Source organism: Bos grunniens, chromosome 9, assembly GCF_055505025.1.
Source record: "Bos grunniens cultivar Pamir isolate PY7600 chromosome 9, Bosgru_T2T1.0, whole genome shotgun sequence".
NCBI lineage: Eukaryota > Metazoa > Chordata > Mammalia > Artiodactyla > Bovidae > Bos > Bos grunniens.
The window spans coordinates 55,107,005-55,122,906 of NC_141173.1; the positions used below are offsets into that span (position 1 = coordinate 55,107,005).

General features: G+C 36.0%; 1 long non-coding RNA gene across 1 annotated transcript in view; it reads left to right on the plus strand.

The window, feature by feature from the left end:
- The window catches only part of LOC147365980 (uncharacterized), a 100,036-nt gene extending 91,663 nt beyond the window's left edge, over positions 1-8,373 (plus strand). Inside the window, exon 3 of the long non-coding RNA XR_015133107.1 lies at positions 4,809-8,373. This is a non-coding gene — a long non-coding RNA (uncharacterized LOC147365980). The remainder of the gene's footprint in view (positions 1-4,808) is intronic.
- Positions 8,374-15,902: the final 7,529 nt, after the last annotated feature.

Below are 15,902 nucleotides of genomic sequence, written 5' to 3' on the forward strand. Positions count from 1 at the left end.
ATTAATCTACTCAATATATACGTTTATTGAGAGTCAGGTTCTTTCTGAACTGAGGATACCGCAGTAAAAATATAAATGAAATTTATGCAAAACTGTATAAAACACAGTGTTTCACTCGGTTATATTGGAAGGCTTTGTAGCTGTATAGGAGTAAAGAACAGAGAGATAGTACATAAGGTTTGAAGAGACAAGCAAGGTACACAGGTGTTTGAGCATACAGGCTTTTGTGGTACTTGGTAAGGAGTCTGGGTTCTTATTATAAGTAACATGGGAGGCCACTGGAAGATTTTGAGCAAGGAGGTGACAGGCACTTATGGGATTTTTTAAAAGTTAATTTGTTTGCTGCTTTGAGCTATGCTTAAAGGAGACATTTGGAAAAAGAAAAGACAGTTAAGGTTACGAAGAGTTTTAACTGAAGTTGGTGGCAAAAATTTTGATGGCAAGTATATCAGAGATGGTAGGATAAGTCAGGTCTCTTAAAATTTTAGGTTGTATACGTTGCTTATCTTGGTTACCCATATCCAGTTAAGGTATGTCATATCCAGTTAAGGTACTAAACTAGACTGTCAATTGTGTCTGTTTATTAAACTAATTTTGACAGTTACTAGATTTACGCTACATGCTTATATAAAAGAAATCTTAATATGTCCAGTTGGCTTGTTTCTTCCACTTTTTAATTTCTTTTCCAGGTAAGACATATATTTACCACTTTTAATTTTGTATTTACTAGTTCTTAGGGTAACCATATACATAGTACATTAATGGGTTCAGTTTGCAAAAGAGAACCTGAATCAAAGAAAATAATTCACTAAATAATTCAAAAAGAGAAGGCAGAGAGAAGTGAAATGAAATGAATAAACACTTATTTTCCATCTACAATAAGATAGTTATATATTTACCATCTCATTTAATCTCCACAGAAAACCTATGAGGTAGTAATTACTTTCCTCAGTTCATAGATGAAAAATAGTAGTTTGGCTGATATTTTCAATAATGATCAGCTATCATATTTTACACTCAGCTTAATTTTTCAGAGCTACTGCCATCAGAGCTACTTATTACAAATTCTTCACCAAAATTTGGAGTTATTTTTTAAAAAATTTTATAGCTTAAGATTCAGTCTTTTGCCCCTTTTACAAACAAAATTCATCTTCTTGGTGAGGATATAGGTAGTGATTCTTCGGGTTCCTATGAAAGTGTAGGGTGCAAATATTTCAGTATCCAAGCCCAAACTATTCCACATTACAGAAGTAAATCAGGAATGCAAATCATCACTTATGTTTTTATGCATGTTTGTGTGGTTTGTGTGTAAATGTGCATAGAAAAGTATATTCGATTATATCCTACATTACCTATTGAAATTTTAAACCTTAGTTTAGTTGATGATTTAGTTTATTTTAGTGGTTGCATTCTGAGTCACCATAAATGTAAAAATTGATATATGGAATTTGCTTCTCAGCTGTTTTGTTTGATTCATCATAAATTACACGTGATGGCTATTAGCAAACCTGTTTGTTAATAAAGTTTACGAACAGTGAATATTTGGAGGCTTTCAGATTAGATGTCCTCTTTGAATCCATAAGGATTGAATAACATGTAGGAGTTCATGTTCAGGTTTATTTATTCCAAAATGTATTTGGAAGTACACAGGTTAGAGAAAATCTATTTATTAAATATACCTTAATTCTCCATTTCCCAGCTGTATTGACTAGTTTTTTCTCTCAGGCTTTTTGTCATTGATTATTTCCTAAAACTTAGGTACTGTTAATATGTTTCTAATTTTCCAATTTTCCAACATCCACAGAATCAAATTAGAAGACCCATAAAAACTCTCTAAGCTATAATTGAACATTTGGAATTCATGAAATGAAATTTTGATGTCTCAATAAATCTAGTGTACATGCAGGCTGCCTTTTAATGATTTTTGAAGTGAATCTGTATAGTTCACATGATACAATATTGTTAATAGGGCAACAGAGTTTCCAGACAAACAGACTATCAAATCAAATATTATCTTGTGTTTGTCCTCTATGTAGAACGTTCATGTAGGAATAATAAAATACTATTCTCATTAAAATGTTATCAATTTACTTATAATCAAACAAATATTTCCTTCTTTAAAAGATTGAATGCCCCAGAAATATGTAAAATGACAATTTTTCAATAATATGTGGACTTTTAATTCCATTTTACGTGAAGGGTCTAATATATTTTTCCCTTGGAGTTGTTGATGAAAATGATATTTGTGTGATTATGTTTGAGGTAACAATTACTATAATATCTCACATGGGAAAACCTGGCCAGTGAGGCCCATAAATTACAAAGTTAAAGTCAGTCATGTCTGACTCTCTGCGACCCTTTGGACTATACAGTCCATGGACTTCTCCAGGTCAGAATACTGGAGTGGGTAGCCTTTCCCTTCTGGGGATCTTCCCAACACAGGGATCAAACCCATGTCTCCCACATTGCAGGTGGGTTCTTTACCAGCAAAACCACAAGGGAAGCCCATGAATTACAAAACCAGTCTTAATAAGATGCACCAAGAATTTTACTGACTAAAATCATTGGCTCAATGATCTTTTATACCTGCTAACAAAAATTCCATAATATTCCAAGGAAGTTTTTAATGGAAGACAAATAAAGCACTTCAGTTCAGTTCAGTTGCTCAGTCGTGTCCAACTCTCTGCAACCCCATTAATCGCAGCACGCCAGGCCTCCCTGTCCATCACCAACTCCCAGAGTTTACCCAAACTCATGCCCATCGAGTCAGTGATGCCATCCAGCCATCTCATCCTCTGTTGATCCCTTCTCCTCCTGCCCCCAATCCCTCCCAGCATCAGAGTCTTTTCCAATGAGTCAACTCTTCTCATGAGATGGCCAAAGAACTGGAGTTTCAGCTTTAGTATCATTGCTTCCAAAGAAATCCCAGGGCTGATCTCCTTCAGAATGGACTAGATGGATCTTCTTGCATTCCAAGGGACTCTCAAGAGTTTTCTCCAACACCACAGTTCAAAAGCATCAATTCTTTGGCACTCAGCTTTCTTCACAGTCCAACTCTCACATCCATACATGACCACAGGAAAAACCATAGCCTTGACTAGACGAACATTTGTTGGCAAAGTAATGTCTCTGCTTTTGAATATGCTATCTAGGTTGGTCATAACTTTTCTTCCAAGGAGTAAGCGTCTTTTAATTTCATGGCTTCAGTCACCATCTGCAGTGATTTTGGAGCCCCAAAACATAAAGTCTGACACTGTTTCCACTGTTTCCCCGTCTATTTCCCATGAAGTGATGGGACCAGATGCCATGATCTTCGTTTTCTGAATGTTGAGTTTTAAGCCAACTTTTTCACTCTCCACTTTCACTTTCATCAAAAGGCTTTTTAGTTCCTCTTCACTTTCTGCCATAAGGGTGGTGTCATCTGCATATCTGAGGTTATTGGTATTTCTCCTGGTAATCTTGATTCCAGCTTGTGCTTCTTAAGATAACCTATATCTTATTATTGTATATCTGAAACTTAATCTTTAGGTTGATTCAAGGATGAACTGCCATGGAATCACCAGGAGATGTGGTAGAAAAGCAGAATCTCAGGCCCCCATCCCAGACACACTGAATTAGAATTTTCATATTTATGAGTTCCCAAGTGATTCAAATGTATATTAAAGATGGAGAAACATTTTTTCTAATGCATTATTTCTCATTATCTTCCTACTAACTCTGAAAAATATATCCATTGGTTACCTTTGTCCAAAACATATTAAACATATGTCCCTTTTTGATATCTGCTTCACAGTGATTAGGAACAGAGCCTGTCATATTTTTGGTGTCGTGCAATGTCCTAGCTACCACGCACTTTGTTCCCTATAATGATTTTTGAGGCCCTTCTGAAAATTTTGCCTGGAAAAATGAAAAATACCCCTATCTGAATACTTTTTCTTCTTAGGGAAAAAGTACGTTATCACCTTTCAAGACTGAGCTCAGGTTCAACAATTATATTTGCTGAATGCTTCACTTGAGTGACAGAAATTAAATATAACACTAGAAATAGGTTGTCATTATCATCCCCATTTTTCAGGTCAGTAAACAGATTCAGTAATGTGACCACAGTCAGACAAAGAGTAAACAATGAACTGGAATTTCAACTCAGACCGAGAGAAGTTAATCTTTGTCATAATGTCATGATACACTAGAAATCCATGCTTAAAAATGGCCTTTATGGTTCTGAAAGCACAGGTCAGTTCAGTTCAATTGCTCAGTTGTGTCTGACTCTTTGCGACCCCATAGAGTATATGCCCAGTAGTGGGATTGCTGCATCATAGTAGAGTTATTTCTAGATTTTAAGGAACCTCCATAGTGTTCTGAATATTCATTAGAAGGACTGATGCTGAAGGTGAAGACCCAATACTTTGGTCATCTGATGTGAAGTGCAGGCTTATTAGAAAAGATGCTGATGCTGGGAAAGATTGAAGGCAGTAGTAGAAGGGGATGACAGAGGATGAGATAGTTGGATGGCATCATCGACTCAGTGGGTGTAAGTTTGAGCAAGCTCTGGGAAAGAGTGAAGGACAGGGAAACCTGGTGTTCTGAAGTCCATGGGGTCACAAAGAGTCAAACATGACTGAATGGCTGAACAAAACTGTTCTCCATAGTGGCTGTATCAATTTATATTCCCATCAACAATGCGGAAGGGTTTTCTTTTCTCCACATCCTCTCCAGCATTTATTTGTTTGTAAATATTTTGATGATGGCCATTCTGACTGATATGAGGTGATACCTCATTGTAGTTTTGATTTGCATTTCTCTAACAGAAGTGAAAAACAAAGGAGAAAATGAAAGATACATCCATCTGAATGCAGAGTTCCAAAGAAGAGCAAGGAGAGAAAAGAAAACATTCCTCAATGATCAGTGCAAAGAAATAGAGGAAAACAATAGAATGGGAAAGACTAGAGATCTCTTCAAGAAAATTAGAGATACCAAGGAAACATTTCATGCAAAGATGGGCTCGATAAAGGACAGAAATGATATGGACCTAACAGAAGCAGAAGATATTAAGAGGTGGCAAGAATACACAGAAGAACTGTACAAAAGAGATATTCATGACCCAGATGATCATGATGGTGTGATCAATCACCTAGAACCAGACATCCTGGAATGTGAAGTCAAGTGGGCCTTAGGACACATCACTATGAACAAAGCTAGTGTAGGTGATAGAATTCCAGTTGAGCTCTTTCAAATCCTGAAAGACGATACTGTGAAAGTGCTGCACTCAATATGCCAGCAAATTTGGAAAACTCAGCAGTGGCCACAGGACTGGAAAAGGTCAGTTTTCATTCCAATCCCAAAGAAAGGCAATGCCAAAGAATGCTCAAACTACTGCACAATTGCACGCATCTCACATGCTAGTAAAAGTAATGCTCTAAATTCTCCAAGCCCGGCTTCAACAGTACATGAACTGTGAACTTCCAGATGTTCAAGCTGGATTTACAAAAGGCAGAGGAACCAGAGATCAAATTGCCAACATTCACTGGATCATCGACAAAGCAAGAGAGTTCCATAGAAACATCTATTTCTGCTTTATTGACTATACCAAAGCCTTTGACTATGTGGATCACAACAAACTGTGGAAAATTCTGAAAGAGATGGGAATACCAGACCACCTGACCTGCCTCTTGAGATATCTATATGCAGTCAGGAAGCCACAGTTAGAACTGGATATGGAACAACAGACTGGTTTCAAACAGGAAAACGAATACATCAAGGCTGTATATTGCCACCCTGCTTATTTAACTTATATGCAGAGTAAGAGTACATCAGGAGAAATGCTGGGGTGGATGAAGCACAAGCAGGAATCAAGATTGCCAGGAGAAATATCTATAACCTCAGATATGCAGATGATACCACCCTTCTGGCAGAAAGCAAAGAAGAACCAAAGAGCCTCTTGATGAAAGTGAAAGAGGAGAGTGGAAAAGTTGGCTTAAAGCTCAACATTCAGAAAACAAAGATCATGGCATCTAGTTCCATCACTTCATGGGTAATAGTTTGGGAAATAGTGGCAGACTTTATTTTTTGGGCTCCAAAATCACTGCAGATGGTGACTGCAGCCATGAAGTTAAAAGACGCTTACTCCTTGGAAGGAAAGTTACCACCAACCTAGACAGCATATTAAAAAGAAGAGACATTACTTTGACAGCAAAGGTCCGTTTAGTCAAGGCTATGGTTTTTCCAGTAGTCATGTATGGATGGGAGAGTTGGACTGTAAAGAAAGCTGAGTGCCAAAGAATTGATGCTTTTGAACTGTGTTGTTGGAGAAGACTCTTGAGAGTTCCTTGGACTGCAAGGAGATCCAACCAGCCCATCCTAAAGATCAGTCCTGAGTGTTCATTGGAAGGACTGATGTTGAAGCTTAAACTCCAATAATTTTGCCACCTGATGCGAAGAGCTGACTCATTGGAAAAGACCCAGATAATGGGAAAGACTGAAGGCAAGAAGAGAAGGAGACAACAGAGGATGAGATGGTTGGAAGACATCACCAACTCAATGGACATCGGTTTGGGTGAACTCTGAGAGTTGGTGATGGACAGGGAGGGCTGGCATGCTGCAGTCCATGGGGTTGCAAAGAGTCGGACATGACTGAGCAACTGAGCTGAACTGAATAATGAGAAATGTTGAACATCTTTTCATGTGTTTATTGGTCATCTGTATGTCTTTTTTGGAGAAAAGTCTGTTTAGGTCTTCTCCTCCTTTTTTGATTGGGTTGTTTGTTCTGATACTAAGCTATATGAGCTGCTTATATATTTTGGAGATTAAACTTTTGTCTGTTGCTTCATTTACAATAACTGTGTCCCATTCTGAGGGTTGTCTTTTTATCTTATTGTATCTTATTTTTTTTCTTTCCTGTGCAAAGGCTTTTAAGTTTAATTACATCCCATTTGTTTAGTTTTATTTTTGTTTCCATTATTGTAGGAGGTGGGTCAGAGGGTAACTTGCTGTGATTTATGTCAGAGTCTATTAAATATGTTTTGCTCTAAGAGCTCTATAGTTTCTGGCCTTACATTTAAGTCTTTAATCCATTTTGAGTTCATTTTTGTGTATGGTGTTAGGAAATGTTATAATTTCATTCTTTTGAACATACATAGTTGTCCAGTTTTCCCAGTACCACATATTGACAATCTGTCTTTCTCCATTGTATATTCTTGCCTCTTTTGTCAAAGATAAGGTGCCCATAGGTGTATGGGTTTGTGTCTGGGCTTTCTATCTTGTTCCATTGTTCTATATTTCTTTTTTGTGCCAGCACCATATTGTCTTGATGACTGTAGATGGGTAGTATAGTCTAAAGTCAGGAAGGATGATTCCTCCAGTTCCATCTTTCTTTTTCAAGATTGCTTTGGCTGCTCAAGGTCTTTTGTATTTCCATAAAAATTGTAAAAATTTTGTTCTAGTTCTGTGAAAAATGCCACTGGTAATTTGATAGCCATAGCTATAGATTCTATGAACCTATAGATTGCTTTGGGTAGTATAGTCATTTTGACTATATTGATTCTTCCAGCCCAAGAACATGGGATATCGCTCCATCTGTTTGTGTCATCTTTGATTTCTTTCATCAGTGTCTTATAGCTTTCTGAATGCAGATCTTTTGTCTTTTTAAGTAGATTTATTCCTAAGTATTTTATTCTTTTTGTTGCAATGGTGAATGAGAATGTTTCCTTAATTTCTCTTCCTGTTTTTTTCATTGTTAGTGTATAGGAATACAAGAGGTTTCTGTGTATTAATTTTATATCCTGTGACTTTACTAAATTCATTGATTAGCTCTAATGATTTTCTGGTGACATTTTTAGGGTTTTCTGTGTATAGTATCATGTCATCTGTAAAACATGAGAGTTTTACTTCTTTTCCAATCTGGATTCCTTTTATTTCTTTTTCTTCTCTGATTGCTGTGCCTAGGAATTCCAAAAACTCATAGTGGGCACCCTTGTCTTTTTCCTGATCTTAGAGGAAATGCTTTCAGTTTTTCACCGTTGATAATGTTTGCTGTGGGTTTATCATAAATGGCCTTTATTATGTTGAATTAGGTTCCCATACAATTTCACTTTTCACTTTCATGCATTGGAGAAGGAAATGGCAACCCACTCCAGCGTTCTTGCCTGGAGAATCCCAGGGACGGGGGAGGCTGGTGGGCTGCCATCTATGAGGTTGCACAGACTTGGACACAACTGAAGTGACTTAGAAGCAGCAGCAGCATGCTGATTTTATGTAGAGTTTTTATCATAAATGGATGTTGAATTTTGTCAAAAGATTTCTCTGCTTCTACTTCCCAACATGTTGCTTTCAGACTCCTAGTTCCAGAACTGTAAAACAATAAATTTCTGTTTTAAGTAATTCAGTGTTTGATACTTTGTTACAGCAGCCTTAGGAAACCAATACAGCCCTTTTAACTACAGCCTAGAAAATCTGTTTCTATTTTTTCTAATAATGTGTTATTAAATGTAAACCCTACAATAAAGTGCAATTTATGAAAATTCTCTTAGAATTTAGTATCTAAGAAAAAAGGATAATTCCCTTTCTTAAAAATGAGAATTTTTAAAAGGTGGAAATGGTGAATCAGAGCAACAGTGTAAATTTTGTAATTAACATTTTTGCTTCTGAGTATGCTAATGTGTACGTTCTGTGAAATATTAAAGAGAAAAATATAAATTCATTCAGTGTATTGCTAGCACATCAAATTTCACTGCATAATAAACACTGTCAAAATACTTTTCATTTATCAAGTAAAACCCAGTGATTACAGAATCCATCATTTGAAAAACAGCATAAGCAAGAATAAGGAAATAAAGGAACCAGTCACGGAAGTCATTTTAAATTGTTGTCCTTCAAAACTGCATGTCCTTTTCAAAACATTGCTCTTGTTTCTGAGAAACTAATTACAAACAGTATCAAAGGACATCTAACTGCAAGTTCCACGCTTCCTACCAGAATGTTGCTGGTATAATTTGGGACATCAGATAGTGGGGAAGAAAATATTTGCTTGCACGAGTGGTATAGTTCTTTATTATAGCCAAAGATAAGAATGAAATTGTGTGCTTGGTCGTATCTGACTCTTTGCAACCCCATGGACTGTAGCCTGCCAGGCTCCTCTGTCCACTGGCTTTTTCAGGTAAGGATGTTGGAATGGGTTGCCATTTCTTCCTTCAGGGAATCTTCCTGACCTAGAGATTGAACCTGCATCTCCTAGATTGTCAGGTGGATTCTTTACCACTGAGCCACCTGGGAAGATCAATAACAAAATTACAGGATAAGTAATTTCTAATGAACGTGTTGCATGCAGTGTGCAAGGGGCCACATTACTTATACGATTATATACAAATACACCTCTTTGTTTTCTTTCACTCTTAAGCACATGCATCTTAAGATAATGAGGTAGATCAATATTGCCATATTTCTTTAAACAGTTAAGAGTCATAACTTTTGGTAATTAAAACAATTTAGTGATAACACCATTATATCAATTACTCAGAAATTATAGATAACAACTTTCTCATAACAAGAAAATTTCATATTAATAAATTATATAATCAAAAGTTAAATTATTTATGGAAACATTACAAAATAAAAGTGAATATGTCATCTTACATTTAAAATTATAATCTTAATATTCTGGGTTACATGTCAATATTTTGAACAGGTTTTACAAAAAACTTTAAAAGATAAATGTATTATTCATTCAGTTCCAAGTTCTGAAGGTAGATTTTATATTATCACACTTTATTGATATATGAAGTTCAATGTTACTTGTTTTAAACATTTCTTTTTAAAATTTATTTCAAAAATATGACTATATTTTTCTAAAATGGCATCTATTTTTAAGGCCCATGCAATCATTTCAAGTTTTTCTCTAAAATATCTGTAGACAGAATAAAGAACACAACAACAACTACAAAAATGCATATTACTGAAAACTAAGACCACCAGTTAACCATACATCTTATTGAAAATATTCCTCCACTCATATGTCAATGATGCCACATTAAAAGAATAAAACAAGAAAAAAACTACCTACTTCAGTTTACATAATTTAGCTCCCAGTCATGAAATGGCTATAACCTGTTAAAAATACATTCTCTCCTTTAAAAGTTGGAAAATCCTAAAGTTAGTCATATTCTAAAAGTCTTCCAATGATGATTAACTAAGGGAATATGTTTAGGGAACAGGAAAAACCAAAGACATTAAAAGAATAATATACGGGTGATTAAAATTTTTTCTAACAGTATGTGAACATCAGCACTTTTTCTGGCATCTGTCTTTTCTCTTTCAAATATTTTATACAAAATAATTCACAATGCAAACATGGGGGAAAGTGACATTATATGTTAAAAGTTAATCAGATCAGATCAGTTGCTCAGTCGTGTCTGACTCTTTGCAACCCCATGAATCACAGCATGCCAGGCCTCCCTGTCCATCACCAACTCCCGGAGTTCACTGAGACTCACGTCCATCGAGTCAGTGATGCCATCCAGCCATCTCATTCTCTGTCATCCCCTTCTCCTGCCCCCAATCCCTCCCAGCATCAGAGTCTTTTCCAATGAGTCAACTCTTAGCATGAGGTGGCCAAAGTACTGGAGTTTCAGCTTTAGCATCATTCCTTCCAAAGAAATCTCAGGGCTGATCTCCTTCAGAATGGACTGGTTGGATCTCCTTGCAGTCCAAGGGACTCTCAAGAGTCTTCTCCAACACCACAGTTCAAAAGCATAAATTCTTTGGCGCTCAGCCTTCTTCACAGTCCAACTCTCACATCCATACATGACCACAGGAAAAACCATAGCCTTGACTAGACAAACCTTTGTTGGCAAAGTAATGTCTCTGCTTTGGAATATGCTATATAGGTTGGTCATAACTTTCCTTCCAAGGAGTAAGCGTCTTTTAATTTCATGGCTGCAGTCACCATCTGTAGTGATTTTGGAGCCCCGAAAAATAGTCTGACACTGTTTCCACTGTTTCCCCATCTATTTCCCATGAAGTGGTGGGACCAGATGTCATGATCTTCGTTTTCTGAATGTTGAGCTTTAAGCCAACTTTTTCACTCTCCACTTTCACTTTCATCAAGAGGCTTTTGAGTTCCTCTTCACTTTCTGCCATGAGGGTGGTGTCATCTGCATATCTGAGGTTATTGATATTTCTCCCAGCAATCTTGATTCCAGTTTGTGTTTCTTCCAGTCCAGCGTTTCTCATGATGTACTCTGCATGTAAGTTAAATAAACAGGGTGACAATATACAGCCTTGATGAACTCTTTTTCCTATTTGGAACCAGTCTGTTGTTCCATGTCCAGTTTTAACTGTTGCTCCCTGACCTGCATACAAATTTCTCAAGAGGCAGATCAAGTGGTCTGGTATTCCCATCTCTTTCAGAATTGTCCACAGTTTATTGTGATCCACACAGTCAAAGGCTTTGGCATAGTCAATAAAGCAGAAATAGATGTTTTTTTCTGGAACTCTCTTGCTTTTTCTATGATCCAGTGGATGTTGGCAATTTGATCTCTGGTTCCTCTGCCTTTTCTAAAACCAACTTGAACATCAGGAAGTTCACGGTTCACATATTGCTGAAGCCTGGCTTGGAGAATTTTGAGCATTACTTTACTAGAAAAATATAATTAAAATTCAGAATTAAGTAGAAAAATTTATCTGCCTAGGAGAGAAAATTTATCTTATTTTTGAACAAAATTGTCTATATTTTAGGTATTCAACATGGTTGTTTCATATACACATGGTGAAATGGTTACTACAATCAAGATAATTAACATCTCCTTAGGAAGTTTCCATTTTGGTTGTGAGATGCATGCACCTGAAATCTACTCTTAGCATATTGAGACCATTGATAAAGATCGTTCTATTCTGTATTACTATGAGTTTAATTTTTTCTTCTTTTTTTTTAAGATTCCACATATTAGTGATATTATGCAGTATTTGCCTTCCTCTTTATGGCTTATTTCTCTTGCACAGTGTCCTTTGGGTTTATCAGTGTTGCAAGTGGCAGGATTTCATGGCAGAATATTATTTATGGAAGAATAATATTTTACTGTTTACATATGTGTACATATATATCACATTTAATTATCATATTTTCTTTATCCATTCATTGGCCAGTTGACACTTGAGTTGTTTCCATAATGTGGCTATGGAAGATAGACTGCAGTGAACGTGAGAGTGCTAATATCTTTTCAAGGTATGGTTTTATTTCATCTGGATAAATACAAAGAAGTAGAGTTGCTGAATCATATAGCAACCCTATTTTTAATTTATTGAGGAACTTACATATGTTTTTCATAGTGGCTATAAACTGTGGAAAATTCTTCAAGAGATGGGAATACCAGACCACCTGACCTGCCTCTTGAGAAACTTATATGCAGGTCAGGAAGCAAGAGTTAGAACTGGACATGGAACAACAGACTGTCTCCAAATAGGAAAAGGAGTACGTCAAGGCTGTATATTGTCACCATGCTTATTTAACTTATATGCAGAGTACATCATGAGAAACGCTGGGCTGGCAGAAGCACAAGCTGGAATCAAGATTTCCAGGAGAAATATCAATAATCTCAGATATGCAGATGACATCACCCTTATGGCAGAAAGGGAAGAGGAACTAAAGAGCCTCTTGATGAAAGTGAAAGTGGAGAGTGAAAAAGTTGGCTTAAAGCTCAACATTCAGAAAACGAAGATCATGGCATCTGGTCCCATCACTTCATGGGAAATAGATGGGGAAACAGTGGAAACAGTGTCAGACTTTATTTTTGGGGGCTCCAAAATCACTGCAGATGGTGACTGCAGCCATGAAATTAAAAGACGCTTACTCCTTGGAAGAAAAGTTATGACCAACCTAGATAGCATATTGAAAACCAGAGACATTACTTTGCCAACAAAGATTCGTCTAGTCAAGGCTATGGCTTTTCCAGTGATGTATGGATGTAAGAGTTGGACTGTGAGGACAGCTGAGCACTGAAAAATTGATGATTTTGAACTGTGGTGTTGGAGAAGACTCTTGAGAGTCCCTTGGTCAGCAAGGAGATCCAATCAGTTCATTCTAAAGGAGATCAGTCCTGGGTGTTCTTTGAAAGGAATAATGCTAAAGCTGAAACTCTAGTACTCTGGCCACCTCATGCAAAGAGTTGACTCATTGGAAAAGACTCTGATGCTGGGAGGGATTGGGGGCAGGAGGAGAAGGGGATGACAGAGGATGAGATGGCTGGATGGCATCACCGTACTCAATGCACATGAGTTTGGGTGAACTCCGGGAGTTGGTGATGGACAGGGAGGCCTGGCGTGCTGCGATTCATGGGGTCGCAAAGAGTCAGACACGACTGAGCAACTGAACTGAAGATTCCATTAAAATTTTACAGTGTTTTATTCTATTTCTGTGAAAATACCATTGGAATTTTGATAAGGATTGCATTGAATCTGTATATGGCTTTGGGAAATTGGTCATTTTAATAATATTAGTACAATCCATGAGCACAGAATATCTTTCCATTTATTTGTATCTTCTTCCATTTCTTTCATTAATGTTTTATAGCTTTCAGTACATAAGTAGTAGGTCTTTCACTTTTTGGTTAAATTTATTTCTAGGTATTTTATTATTTTTGATGCAATTATAAATGAGATTGTTTTCTTCATTTGTCTTTCTGATAGCATAGAAATACATCTAATTTTTGTGTATTGATTTTGTAACCTGCAACTTTATGGAATATACTTATTAGTACTAAAAGTCTATTGATGGAGTCTTTAGGGTTCTCTTTTTTTAACATTATGTCATCAGCAAGTTGTGACAGTTTCACTTCTTCCTTTCCAATTTGGATGCCTTTTTATTTGTTTTTCTTGCTTGTATCATCTGGCAAGAACTGTAAACAATATGAATACTAACATAGAATACCAGGTTGAATAAAAGTTGTAAGAGTGGGCATCCTTGTCTTCTTGTGATCTTAGAGTAAAATTTTTCAAGTTTTCAATATTGAATATGATGTTAGTTCTAGGCTTGTCACATATAGCCTTTCTTATGTTGAGGTACATTCCCTCTATGCCCACTTTATTGACGGTCTTTAATCATAGATGGATATTGAATTTTGTCAACTGCTTTCGTTTGCATCTATTGAGATGATTACATAATTTTTATCCTTTTAAAGTAATGTATCACATTGATTCATTTCCAGATGTTGAATGATCCTTGAATCCTTGGAATAAATCCCTCTTGATTGTGATATATAAACATTTTAATGTACTGTAAAATTCAACTTGCTGATACTTTGTTGAGGTTTTCTGTATCTATGTTCAATTGGTCTGTCATTTTCTTGTCTTCATATCTGGATCTGGTTTTGGTATCAGGTTCATACTGGCCTTGTAATGTGAGTTCAGAAGTTTTCTATGTTTTGGAAAAGTTTGAGAAGCACTGATGTTAATTTTTTAATTCTCAGTGGAGTTCACCAATGAAGTCATCTGGTCCTGGACTTTGGTTTGTTGGAGGTTTTGGATTGCTTATTCAATCTTATTAACAGTAATCTATCTGTTCAGATTTAGTATTTCTTCATAACTCAATCTGAAGGTTGTGTGTTTCTATGATCCATCCATTTATCCAAGTTGTCCAATTTTTTGGTGCTCAGTTATTCATAGCAGTTTTTTATAGTGGTTCTCCATATTTCTGTGGTATCAGTTGTGACATCTTCTCTTTTACTTCTAATTTTATGAGTACTCTTTCATTTTTTTCCTCATGAGTCTAGCTAAAGTTTGTCAAATTTATTTATCAGGAGCCAGGTCTTAGTTTCACTGATCTTTTCTAATACCTTAAGTTTCTATCTCATTTACTTCTGCTCTTATCTTTGTTATTTCCTTCCTTGTATTAGTTTTGAGTTTCATTTTTCCTTCTTTTTTCTCTCTCTTTTTTTTTTTTTTTTTGAGGTATAAAGTTTTTATTTTAGAATTTTCTGAGTTCCTGTGGTAGGCCTTTTTTTGCTATGAACTTCCCTCTTAGAATAGTTTTTGCTGCATCCCATAAATTTTGCTATATTATATCTCCATTTTCATTTGTCTTACTGTGTGTTTTTATATTTTCCTTTGATTACTCCTGTGACAAATTGATATTAAATAACATGCTGTTTAATCTCCACCTATTTATTACTTTTCAAGTTTTCCTCATGTAATTAATTTCTAGTTTCATACCATCGTGGTTGGAAATGATACTTGATATGATTTCAATCCACTTAAATTTGTTGACTTGTTTTGTGGCATAACACATGAACATAACAAGAACATAACGCATATGATCTATCTTGAAAAATGCTCCATGTGTGCTGGAGGAGAATGTGTATTTGGTTGCTCTGGGATGGAATGTTCTACAAATATGTGGTAAGTCCATCTGGTCTGATATGTCATTGCAGGTCAATATTTCCTTATTGACTTTCTATCTGAATGATCTATCCATCATTGTAAGTAGGATGTGAAATTCCACTACTATTATTTTATTGCTTTTTCTTCCTTCAGAATTGTTAATATTTGCTTTTTTAAATAGGTGCTCCTACTTTGGGTGTGTAAATATTTACAAATGTTATATCTTCTTGTTAGATTGACCCCTTCACCATTATGTAATGCTCTTGTTTGTCTCTTAATAAAGTCTTTGTTTCAAAGTCCATTCTGTTTGATATAAGTAGCACTAGTCTAGATTTCTTTTGGTTTATATTGACATGGAATATCTTTTTTGATTCTTTCAATTTCAGTCCAGGTGAGTCCTTAATTCTAAAGTGAGTCTCTTGTAGATAGCATATATATTGGTCATGTTTATTTTTGTTCTCTATTTTCATCCACGCAGCCACTCTGTTTCTTTTGATTGGAGAATTTTATCCATTTTCATTTAAAGCAATCACTAATAG